Source organism: Paramisgurnus dabryanus, chromosome 22, assembly GCF_030506205.2.
Source record: "Paramisgurnus dabryanus chromosome 22, PD_genome_1.1, whole genome shotgun sequence".
Classification (NCBI taxonomy): Eukaryota; Metazoa; Chordata; class Actinopteri; order Cypriniformes; family Cobitidae; genus Paramisgurnus; species Paramisgurnus dabryanus.
The window spans coordinates 6773478-6787137 of NC_133358.1; the positions used below are offsets into that span (position 1 = coordinate 6773478).

Below are 13660 nucleotides of genomic sequence, written 5' to 3' on the forward strand. Positions count from 1 at the left end.
AGTCATTTATCCTCATTTATATTTGCTTTCATGTAATATATGCTTATGGCTTGTGCAGTTCAGCCTACACAAGCAACCTCAGCAGACTGCACGCTTCGGATTGAAAAACTTTCGCATTGTTTACAAACGAGGATGCATGAAGTCACATAATGGTGAATAACTGTTACATGCCATACAGTGTTAGACACAGTAATTCACTTTCGTATCCTTCATGGCAACTTTCAGTAAGGCTGCACTGCAGGATCTTTTAAGTGTGTGCTGTAATATGATTCCATATATTGTTTACAAATGAGGACGCATGAAGTCACGTAATGGGGGATAACTGTTACATGCCGTTCAGTGTTAAACACAGTTATTCACTTTCATATCATTCATGGAAACTTTCAGTGAGGCTGGACTGCAGGATCTTTTAAGTGTGTGCTGTAATATGATTTCATATATTGTTCACATGCAATGCAATTCCATACATTGCGCTTACAACAGAAGCTAGACGATCATTCAATGGGCATCTGAAAACAGCTTTATATAAAACTAATCACTGCAGATGTTTATCTGAGATGTTCTGAATTTAGTTTAAGTACATGATAGTTTATCTGAATGTAGTGCTATCAGTGATATTTACCCATCAGTTATGTATGTAAGAGTATTTCTGTGGACAATTTATGCTAAGAGTTGTTTATAACTCTCTTACAGGTCTGCATCCCTCTCATCAGTACAAAACTATGAATTGGAAAAACATATTCACAATTTTTGGACAAAGTTATATGGTAACATGAGCCACATGAGCAGCTCTATTGTTTCTTAGTTTATACAACTTAAGTTTTTGAATAGGGTTTGTTTCTACTCACATTAATTTCTATTTTGATTATATTGTTCACTTCTTAATAAACCACAAACAAAAATGTATATTCCTTTTGTCCTCTACATTCTTTACTGTAGTGCCCTCTCACATTCCTGCCTCATTATGCAGCTCATTATGCGATTCTTTTGTTGCTCAGCTGTCAATCAATCCTTCTTGCATACGGCCCCTCTAAACAAAAAGTGTATTACAATTTCTAAATCAACATATTGTTTTATGTGAATGAGTAGGCAGAATGATTTTCACATCATTTTAAAGAAAAAACTCGAGACTATTAGATTATGTTTAGAAAAGTCTTGTGAAAACATGTTTAGTATGGGTTTTGTGGACTTATATCAGTGACTTAAAAATTTAGCTTTTTTAAAAACCACGCATAAACATTTTTCTCTCAGAAATACAAACATGTACATACATGTAGCTCATATAATATGATAGCCCAGTTTGTGCTGAACGCAGTGTTATGAGACACTTGCCATTAATGTTTTAAAGCAACTGAAAAAAGACAAAATGTAAGAGCATGTCACAACCTCTGCCAGTGTCCCAAAATGGTCGGACCCCAGAGGGTTAATACCATTATTTTTTTCTGTTCTTTGACAAGATTTCTGTGCAATATGGCTCTGTGAAGTTTACTTCCGGTTGTCGTTGACTCATCGGAGAAATGAGAAGCTTGCCACCAGCAAGTAGCCTACTCAAGCCCAAGTCTTTAATGCTCAATCATAAAAGGTAAATATTGTAGGCTACCAAAGATATCAAGATGTTTGTTTTTTTAATACTAATTAGTGGTGTAACGGATCGCAGTTGATCCATGATCCATACAGATCACAACCCACGGTTCAGCTCGCATGCGATTCGCAGATTAATTTGCAAATTTAAGTAGGCTTGAAAATGTTAACACTTAAGTGATTTTAAACAATTTAACCGCAAAAAGGTGCTAAAGTGAACAATGTTCTGTACGCACAGACCCACATGTGGTTAAATGTGTCGGTCCAACTCCAATCAAACGTCGTTATCTTTATGCTGATTATCTCTCATACTTTAGTCCATTAAAATACATTTGGCGAATAAAGCACTGAAAAACAACGTCATTTTCACTTTACGTGGAGCGACTTTATGTGTTTATGCTGCAACTTCTTCCCAAAGCGCCGTTTGGAATTCGTCCTCCGTCTGTGTGTGTGCGCGTGTTTAAGTGCACTCAACAAACGTAGGCATGTCAGAATTACAGTTATGCCGCTTACATGTAGTCTTTTTTAATGTTTGATGACAAGATAGAGACTTAAGAAAAATTATGTAGACTAATAATTTAAGTTTAATGTCCTAATGATCAGCCTACTCATTTAGTCCCACAGCTGACATGGAACGTTATTAACCAGTTCGAGAACTTAATTTTTTTGTTCTAACCAGTTCAGGAACGTCAACTTTAGGGTTAAACTGAAAACCAGAAACATTAAAATACTGTTTTTGTTCAGAACGAACCAATTGGGTAAAAAATCTGGTTCAAGGCCCTGGTCTCTTTACTCTGTGGTGAACAGTTTTGAGTTGACAACGAATTCAGTGCTTTCTCTGGTCGGCCTGAAACAAAAACACTCTTATGTGTTAATACGTACTCATCCACAAGAATAGCAGCTTGTGACAACAACGTAACTTTTTGTTCATTCAGGTATGTGACTACTCGTTCTGACAAACAATTCTTAAAATCTTCTAAAAGCATTAGCTCTCGCTACGAACTTAAATCTTGCATATTGTTAGTAGACAACCATTTATCAAAAAGAACTCCCTTCTCCTGGGCGAATTCCACAAATGTTTGATGAGCGACCTTCTTATGGTTCCTGAAACATTGCTGATACGCTTCAGGTACCAATTCAAATGCGCGAAGAACAGCGTTCTTTACCACATCATATTGCAAGCTTTCCTCTATTGATAACGCAGAACAAACTTCCTGAACTTTTCAACTAGTCGACACTGTGGCAGAAGACACCAAAACCTCTTTTGGCCAATGAAGTGCAGCAGCCACACACTCAAAAGCAGCAAAATACGTATCCACTTCGGATTCTCTAAAGTGAGGCACTAAAGCAATTTGCTTACTAGTATCAAATGTTGCGGTCGAAATATCACTCACAGAGTATGCCAAATTCACTGAAGTAACAACGGGGCTAACAGGTTTAAGCTGCGCGGTTTGGTCAGAGACAACCTTCGCTGACTCTAACTAGAGCTGTCCCAGTTTTATCTGTTTCTAAATTTCCAATTTACGGATCTTTAAGTGTAGCGTTATTTCAGTTTGGAGTCTACCAGCTCGCTCCTGCGCTTCCATCTGGAGTCGGGCTATGCGAACCTTAAGTAGTGCATCATCCCCAGACTCCACAGAAGATTGAGACAGTGGATAGAAGGGAGGTAAGACAGCCTTGGGCTTGGCCTCCACCTCGGCATTCTCACCTGTTGCCTCCTCTGAGTTCCCCACGCTAGGCATACTTTTATCCACAGCCGACATGTCAGCTCGCTCCTCCTTGAATCTGAAGATAAGAACACTTTTAGTTCGACCAAATGTTTCCAAATCTCAATCTTAATAATGCCCTTTAGAGACTTTCTCACCACAGGAATACGATAGTGGTTAGCTATCTGCAACAACTTGTCTTTTCTACACCGCTTAAACATTGCAAAGTTAAATTGGCAATAAATGATTGCAAGTCAAAAGTACTCATTGAATCCAATTTTCACTATACTCACTTTCCAATGCACCAAACAATGCCCTTGTCATTGCATTTTCCCACGCCATACACACACACACACACACACACACACACACACACACACACACACACACACACACACACACACACACACACACACACACACACACACACAACTACCCTCTGAGATATTATATATGGAAGGTATTTTTGGACTTTTTTAAATTAATTAATTAAATTATAAAATAATTAATTAAATTATAAAATATAAAATAAAATCGCAAAATATGTCCCAAATTTGAAAATGAAATGCAAAAATAAAAATTAAAACATTATATTAAATTATTTCATTTTTATTTTTAACGTGATGAAGCATCATTCCGGCCAAATTGAAAAATTTAATTAAATTGACGATTTGACATTTCATTTTCAATATAATCTTGAGTCAAGACTGACAATATTAAAATAAAAAGGCAAGCTTGAAAAGGAATCTGTAAATACATTTTTTAAAAGGCTTTTTATTCATGCCCAAGCAATAATAGGGACAAAATTAAAATGTAAAGTTCAGTTTTAATTTTATGTTCTGTTTTTCTTTTTCATTTTCGTTTTAATTTTCGTGTTCATTTTTATTTTCAACTTGTATGCAAATTCAATGTTAATCAGTGGGTGGGGCTTACTTGCTTAAAAAAGGTATTGGCTGAAGCAGTGTTGCCAACTCAGTGACTGTGTTGCTTGCCAACTTAGCGACCTTATTGCTACATCTAGCGACTTTTAGACCCATTTAGCCAAACTTAGTGACTGTTTGGATGAATCTTAGCTTCACATCTGTACAGATAGGCTACTGTGTCGATTGTACTGGCCAACGAGTGCGGGGTGGCGCTGTCACGGTGAAATGTGCGTCTACCCTCTGTGCATGGAGCTGGGCAGCGAGCAACATTTAGACTGTAGGAGCTGACGCGTGGATGAGATTCGCGTACATTGTTGCAGTTCTGACCATAGCTGAAGCGTGAAAGAAAGCTATGCACATAAATGCGGTGCGGTGATGTCACGGCATATAGAAATACATAGTAATTCATGTTGTTATTGCTAATATAATTTGTTGTTTTAATAATATATAAGATTACTGCTTTCCTGGGGTGGGTTGCTGTTAACAGCCTACCGTGTGATTTTGTTGCTTCTTCACCGTGGTAAAACAAAATCCCGTACGGTCACAGCCCACAAATCAGCATTACAAATGAGGACCACTTACAAATTATGCAGGGTTTAAAAACTGGGCCGAAGCTGAACCCAGTCACAAAGGCTGAAGTCTGCTCCGGTGTGCCCGCTGCAAAAGTAAGTTTCTGGTCGCTGTGTATGTCCATTCTCATGAAATGCATCCAAATAACACGCAGTGTGATTATCGTGCTATACGCCAAATTTCAATTTTGAGAGCATATGATACACCAGTCCTTCCCGGATTTCGGCGCATGTATTGCACGATTATCACACTGCGTGATACTGTATGTGTATGCATATGAGAATGACTGACGCCTCACCGGATCAGATGTCTAAAAATACGCACATACATAACAGCAGACCAGCTTCTTTTAATGAGCACGACAAACGCAACATCTCTCCCCAACCCAGAGTATGTCTTTTAGCTGCCGCCATTGAAGTTTGAGCCATTCATAAACAGCGCCAACAATCGCAGACATGATCTGCGATTGGTGGCACGATCCGTGACATCAGACCCTTACGCCCGCAGATTGACAGATCCCTGATAGCACACATACATCTCAAAGACGTCTATTTGATGTCTGCGTTTACATCTGAAAGACGTATTATTTACATTGTTTGCTCATCTGCAATACGTCTCTGAGACGTTTCCTAAAATATGTCATATAGACATATTAAAGACGTCTGCAAGACGTTTTTGATTTAGAATGTATGTAAAGCAGCTCTTTCTAAGACCTTTATGTTTTTACACACCAGATGTATTCCAGATCTCCAGATCTTTACTAGACATCTTGCAGATGTACCTGTGCTATCTGGGATGGATGGTCAAATCAGAATCTACACCTGAAACACAGCATGCAGACACGCACACATATGCCGCAACAACAACAACAACAAAAACACTTGCATAGTACAGCGTACGTAACACTGGTTGAGAAAGGTTTGGGTGTGCATCATTTTTCAGTCAATACACATCTATGAAGTAGTTCTAGGTCTGTTGATAGCATTACAGTTCCATATCAGTTTACAAGTTGAACTAAAATAATAGATGCATTATTTTCAAATAAGCCAACGGCCCATCATCAGAATGTTCATTTTGTTTTGTACAATGTAATCTACAGATCCTTGAAATCTAGTCTGGCAGCGAAACTCTTCACACAGCAGTGATCTATGCTCGATATCTCCTCTCGTCATTAGAAAACTGAACATTTTATTTTTGAAATGGTATTCCTTTCAGAGATCAGTTTAGTCTCTAGCCTGACCGATAAATAAACACAGACTGGAAATGAACTTAGGACCAGCTGCGTAACGTGGCAATGTGCATGTGTCCAATGACACTATAGGTCCTTGAATAAATGTAGCTACCAATAGACAAGTACATTAAGAACCAGTATCAAAAAGGATATTAAGATATCTTACCTCTTAAGCATACAAACTTAGGAAAAAACACACAAAATTAGCATTTTTTTAACTTTCAGTTTTTTTTTTATTTAAACTGTGGCCATTGGCAGGTAATGCAACAAGGATTGTTATAGTCAACAGATTCTAGTAATATATCTACCAATCTCTTTGTAAAAATACAAAGAGCCATTATTTTAAAAACATTTGGCACTCCATTTTTGCCCCCACTTTACAAATCAGTAATAACTCAGTAGGCTAAATATAAATCCATTGCATTTAATATTTTTGCATTCTTCCTCATGTTAGTATTACTTTCTCCAGAAAAAGTATTCAAAAATGTTCTAAATTTGGTTGATTTGACACAAAATGGCCCATACTATACTATTAATATAGAGGTGGATATTGTTAGTACATCTGTCTATGATAGCTATCCACATATCCAAGAGTTTTGCTTGACGTAATTAGTGAAATCTGAAAGAGATATTTACATGTGTAATTGTTATTATGAACTTTGAAGATGTTAGTGAATGAATGATTGATTGGTTGCACACATGTACAAAACAACCACACAAAAAGAAAACAAAACAAACAAACAAACAAACACAATGGCTTGCCAAACATGTATGGTAAGCCACAGGTATGTGTAACGATACAAAAAGGTACAGGAAGCAGTCGCAGGGATACTCAAATGTTTATTCACATACAAGGATAAGACACACAGAACAGGGAAAACACAGAGTCCAGTTGGTGGTAATGGGGACCGAAGGACTATGGTGATGAGTGCTGGTAGTAGGTGATGACGTTGGTGGAGTATGGTCAGTGGTGATAATCCAACAGAATACCAGAACATCCACACGAAGATGACATGTAACTCGATAATCCAACAAACAGAAACACGGTAATCCAAACGACACGATAACCAACATAGAGTGAGGGTCTGGCAGGGAACAGAGAGCTGAGTGAATATTTATGGAGAGCATCATTAAATGCTCAGTGAGACAATCAACACAGGTGAAGGGAATCGGGATAACGAGCACATGACATAACAGGTGAGTAAACACCACACACAAGACATGGACGAAACAGTGTGTTTGCCTACCGTGACAGTATGTAGGCTGAACAAACAACGACAGTGAGCAGCCTTAACTGTGGCATTACAAGGGTGAGTGTCAATAAAGGTGCAGTGAATTGGGCGTTTTATACTGTTGTCTTCCGTCTACATATGACGTTTGCGTGGTTTTTAACCCTCTGGGGTCCGACCATTTTGGGACACCGGCATAGGTTCTAACATGCTCTTACATTTGGTCTTTCAGTTGCTTTAAACTAGGGATGCACGATAGGATTTTTTGGGCCGATACCGATTTAAACAGACAACTTCTGTCCGATACCAATGCCGATACCGATATTAAAAACTTGTATACAAACTATACAGTTGGTCTATTAGCTAGTTTATTTCTGCATCAAATTATTTTTACTTAACATGAATTGGATCTAATTAACATTCAACTAACCAACATAATAAGAGAGGCACAAAGTAAGCTAAAACAAATATAATATAATAAGACAACATGACAACCTTCAAAGGTGTTTTTTTGCTATAAATATTGCTACTTCAAAAAAAGAAGTTGGACTTCTTTTCCCATTATAAAGTGCAGTCTGTTTCTTTTATTGTCCAAGACATTTGAGCCAGCACAATAGTCCACACCAGAAAATTAAATCATTTTAATTGAACATAGATCAGATCTGTTTAACAATTATAAAAATATGCAAACATGTCATACCTTTGCAATAAACTTATACACTTGCAATACTTTTTTTAACAACAAAATCAAATTTAAAGTACTATGAAAAAGATTAAAAACTCATGAATGAACAGTTCATTCAATACTTGTGGATGGTGCAAACTAGAACATTGAATCATTTCCAATGAACATACAGTAGATGTTTAACATAAAGATTAAAATATAAAATGACAAACTTCAAAGAGAGGTTTTCTTCTTTACAATAAAGTCATATTTAAACTGTTATTGTCATGACTTCTGAGTGATCGGTGGTGGTGTGTGGGGTATGTGTTGTTTATTTACCTGTGGTGACGGTTCCTCATGTGTTCACTAAACCCCGCCCGCTCGTTTCGGTAATTGTTCACCGGTGGTGTCTTGTTTACTTTTCCCTTTATATTTCACGCCGTCCTGTCTTTCGTTGCGCGCTCAATGTTTTGGTCACAGTCTTGCTACCCTGCCTTGTCTTGTCGGACGTTTCTGTGTATTCCCTCTAGTTACCTCAGGTTTGGCTTCGGCGTCCAGAGGCTCGTCTTCACCCGGGATCCTCTCGCCTGTGGATTACATTTGCCATCCTCATTGACTCTGTATGTTTCTCGGAAACAGCTGGTTCGCTTCGTATTCAGGGGGTACACCAGTTGCTTTCGGGTTTCTCCGGCTATCTCCATTTCCGTGAGTGGTATATCTAGGTTTCACACATTGTGGATTATATGAACTCTATGGACTTTGATTGTTTCTCGGAACGGCTGGTTCGCTTCGTATTCAGGCGGTACACCATTCACTTCCGGGTTGCGTCATCTACATCTGCGTCCACAGTGGATTACCTCCAGTCGTTAAACATTGGATTTAACATCTTCCATCTCAGCCTCATCCACCTTCAGTCGTGCGTGTATCATGCCCTCTGTCGCGTGAGGTGATTGTGCTGGTGTTTACTACGGTGAACGTGGGTGGCTCTCTCTCTTCAAGATCTGTACTGGACTATTCTCCTATAGTGTCGACTCACTCTCTCTCCTACTGTCGTGTGTGCTTCATATCGGCAGTAGTGATTATATCCGGCGTGAGTCGAGGGTATTGCCGTGTGTGGATCTTGAAACATTGACTTTGCTCTGCATCTACCTCTTTTCTAAATAAACATTGTTAACTTGCTATTGACTCCGAACCCTTCATTGTGACAGTTATGACACAACATAGTTTAAAAACCCACTAACAGTTTATTCAGTGCATATACTGTTATCAAGTTTTATGGTTGCATCTTATAAACATGGGCAAGTTCTTCTATATAAAAAGAAGCTTTTCAGCTTTTTCACAGTGCAGTCTGTTTCTTTTATTATCCAAGACATTGGATGCAGCACTGAACAGTCATTCACTATCAGTGCTTGTGCACGGTGCACACAAATACGTGCGGGCAGTTTGCAAGAGATGGAAAGCGACCTTGATTGACTTGCCAGTATTGCAGGGGATTCTCATTTCTTTCTATTGGTATTTCTGCGATGTATGCATCCTTTTGTGTGATGTAGGGTTAATCCTTATTCCATGTGATAAATTCTCCTCCAGAACTTCATCGAACATATCAAACAGACTGGGTGCCTTTTCGTTTTCCTTGTGTGGCTTTTTGGCTATCGGGTTGTCCTCTGGTTGGCGCACCGCGTCGCTTCCACTACTTTAGTCGCTCAAATCAAGTTGTGCTTGTAGCATCATGTGTATTCCCTGCTTTTTGTCCGCATCGAAGTAGTTATTTTTGTATCGTGGGTCTAGCAGCGTTGCGATACAATAAAGAGGTTCTGAGTCAATTTTAGCAAAACCCTTAGGCACTGCATCTAAAAGTTTTTTTTTGTGGTTTTTTCTCCCTGGTCAGTTTCAAGGTCCTTGCTCAGTAGCTGCTTTAGTGCAACGATTGATGGAATCACATCCACTGCAGATGCTCCAGATGCACTCATCTACCTCGTTAGTTGCTCAAATGAAGAAAGAATAGACACCGTGTTCTCAATTAAACACCAATGATGAGCAGTTAATGTCACGGGCAAAACATAGTCTGCACTATAAGCCGCGATTGCTTGATCCAAGAGGCTTCGCAGCATATAAAAAGTGATGTTTCACCGTGTGGCAATGTCTTGCTGAAGAATTTTTGGTTGTATTCCCATCTGAATTTGGACACTGTGTAAATGCGAGAACGCAAGAGGGGAATGCTTGAAGTGGCCAACGATTTGTCTGCATAATGCTATCATGTCAGATATGCTCTGTTGACTTAACAAGCCCAAGTAAGGGTAAACTTGCGACATCACTGACATCCATTGCCTTAGTAATGTTTCTTGCATTATCTCGTACAACTGCATGTACTTAGAATTTGTCGATTTTCCACGTTTCAAGATTTGTTGAATGCTGAGTAATCTCGCATGATTAACTACGTGATTTATATTTTTATTCCCTCATCGCACATCAGACAAACTATAATTTATACAGATTTATTTTGTTTTGGGAAGTATTTAATTATTTTGATAATTATTGTTAAAAATGCTGGATTATGCAACAGACATGCAACTCATTGCTTTTATGCAGGTTAATTAATAAACAATCGGCATCAGCCTTTCTCGTGCTATTGCCGATATGCCGATGGTTTCAAATTCATCAAAATTGGCCAATAACTATCGGCGGCTGATACATCGGTGCATCACTACTTTAAACATATTAATGGCTAATATCACATAACATTGTTTTCAGCACAAACTGTGCTAAAATAATATGTGATGTGTGTACGTGTTTGTATTTTTAAGTAAATGATGTTTATGCATGGTTAGTAAAAAAAAAAAATATAAATAAAGTTGCTGAAATAAGGCCAAGGAACACATACCAAAAATGTATTTTTCACTAACAAAAAAGTACTGGATCTTGTACAACTGGAAAGTTACTACAAATAGATGTAAAAACCATTTTACCCACTCATTCACATAAAACAATATATTGATTTGACTTTTGTAAGACACTTTTCCTTGTGTAAAGGCAATATGCTAGGGACAGGGCCAGATTAAGACTTTGTTATACCCTGGGCAACAATATTTAAGGGCCCCATCATCACGACTCCAGGATCGCCATAATATTAGGGATGCACCAATACCGGTATCGGGTATCGGCCTCGATACCACATTTTCTAAAGTACTCGTACTCGTTAAAAGTCCCCCGATACCTGGAATCGATACCACGGTCTGAGAAATGTCTATGTTTGAGCGGCGTGTAAGGGGTTTTAATGCCTCTTGTGTTGTCCAAAGAGGCAGAGTTTACAACTAACTGGAAAACTAGTCCTTTGTTTTTTTGTTAAATTATATGACTAAAGCTGTTACCTGTAAATTTAAACCATGTTTATTTATTAAGTACTCGGTATCGGTATCGGAAGGTACTGAAATGCAAGTACTTGTACTTGTACTCGTATTCCAAAAAAGTGGTATCAGTGCATCCCTACATAATATGGTCATATACAGAATATGTTACTGTAATATACAGTAAATATACTCAATACTTCAAATTCTAACTGTCATCAGGTGTATTTTGAATATTTAAATGCTCATTCAAATGCACTACTATGTCCCCTATAAAAGACATTCACTCACATATGATGCTGCTATGAAAACAAAACACATCAGCATCTGTATAATCTCCAGGCTGTAAACGTAAGCTGGTGGTGTAGAAAAGTCCTGGCTAGCGGAGTTGTCCTTGTCGTTGACGGAAGTTGACTTAACAGAACTGTCTGCAACATTAACAGGAGTGAAGAAATTACCTATTTTCAGTGGTGTAGTCTAGATTTTTGTAGTGAGTATACTGTGATTTTTCCCTCTCACCCTTATGCTCACTTGTCCCAGTACGACACCCCATAAGCACCACCACACTCATAGATGCATACAATATGGATCTTCATATATCGTATCTGAGAGCATTCTGAAAGTGTACTCATAAACACATAAACTGAATGTGTTTTCAACATGTCAGTTTTTTATAAGAAAAAAAGACTTTAACAGCCAATGGGTTTACAGCAGGGGAAACTGGACTGATTTTTAGACTGGTTTAGTTTTCATCAACATCCAACTCAGGGCCAAAAGTTACTCAACTGTTAATTAAAATTAAATAAACTGTTTACAATCTTCTATCCTCACAGAAGTTTAAGATCATATACATCTTGAACGTAGATATATAAATGAACACAGAGAAAGGAAGTTTAACACTGTGAAGCACAAGCAAACATGCTGGAAGGCAGCTAAAAACCATCAGGACATAAACACCGGCTTATTTTATTTTATTGGAGCCTTACCTCCAGATAAAGTAATAAACTGGACTGATGATTTAAATGTTGTTTTCTCACATGTGCGTTGTTAACTCTCCGGATTTTATGTTGCAGCACTCGTTCACTTCTCCACATGGACTGATTGTTTACAGGGTTGTGTGAACTGCTACACTGCAGGTTCGACTTAATTTGGCGCTAAGCAGACCTCTTGGTGATGTCAAAGTACCGCGAGAGCGATTCAAAGCAGATTTCTCCATGTGATAACTGGAATCGCTCTCGCGGTACTTTGCTGTCACTCGCCTGTGGGTTCTCTGCTCCCCAGTATAGCGCCGCTATAGTAATTTGATTTCATATGCCGATTGGATCGCGCAGATACCTGCGTATCACGTATACTACACCACTGTTTATACGTTACATTTTCTGATGTCCTTTTCCTTTTTTAATTTCCACTTTGCGCTCCCACTTAGCGTCTAATTTTTTCAGTTGTAGCTACGCCTTGCGTCCGTAACACTCAGCGAACCTTTGATCGACCTCATGCGGACTGACCAATGAAGAGAGGGTCTTAACTTGAGGACCTCTCTTCATTGGTCAGTCCGCATTAGACTGACTCCGCTCTCTCAACTCACATTTAAAGTCATAGGCAGCGCAGCATCTCTCTGTGCAGCGCAAAAGCCCGTGTTGACAGTTTGTTTAATATAAAGCGGCCAGCGGGAGATTACCAGATACAGTATTTTGCTCGTGCCCTTGCTGCCCTGGGCCCTTTAGAGGTCTTGGGCCCCTGGGCAATTGCCCAGTTGCCCATATGGTTAATCCGGCCCTGGAAGGGAGGGTCAATGGTAATGAATGTTGATGTGATTTAAACCTGCCGATAAAGACCCAACCCCTTAAAGGCGCAAAAGAGGATGTTTTTCGCCGACTGAGAATCCAAAAACGGTTACTGAGTTTTTTAAATGAGCGCATGCGTAAGAACAGCCTCCCTCCTTCACAGCTCATTTCTAGGGAACGCCTTCCAAAACTCGGGCACGAATATTTGAACACGAGTGTTTGTTTAACACCGGCATATGCTGTGTCGCGTGACTCGCGTCAGTGGATTCATTATGTGAAATGATGATGATAATAAACAAATAAGACGTTAAAACATTAGATCAGTCTACGCTACTCCCATTTCAACTAGCATGTAGCAGACTGGTCACTGCCTTACAACTACAGTACAAGAACAACGTCAATATACTTGAATAACAGTACAATAATAATTATTCCCCAAAGAAAGAATAATCACTTTTACCTGTCGGGAAGAACTGCACGTCTGTTCTGACACCTCTCTGTTCCTTCATTGCTCTCCAGCGTTGAAATGTTTCTCCAATAACGACTCTGTTTACATTACGTTCTTCTGACAAATTTCTCCTATTCCCAGCGGCTTAAAAAAGTCTTTCTTTTGCGTCCTCCTTCGAGT

At 38.8% G+C, this 13660-nt stretch overlaps 1 protein-coding gene across 7 annotated transcripts in view; it reads left to right on the forward strand.

Annotated features, from left to right (window-relative positions):
• The window catches only part of LOC135785316 (NXPE family member 3-like), a 111300-nt gene that overhangs the window by 24774 nt on the left and 72866 nt on the right, over nucleotides 1–13660 (forward strand). Inside the window, exon 3 of one of the 7 annotated variants that reach the window (XM_065294690.2) lies at nucleotides 1458–1582. The exons of 5 other annotated variants lie outside the window; for them this stretch is intronic. The gene's annotated coding sequence lies outside the window, so the exon portion shown is untranslated. Of the gene's footprint in view, nucleotides 1–1457; nucleotides 1583–5514; nucleotides 5676–13660 lie in introns of all 7 variants that reach the window. One more of the 7 variants, XM_065294687.2, reaches the window with a different exon arrangement.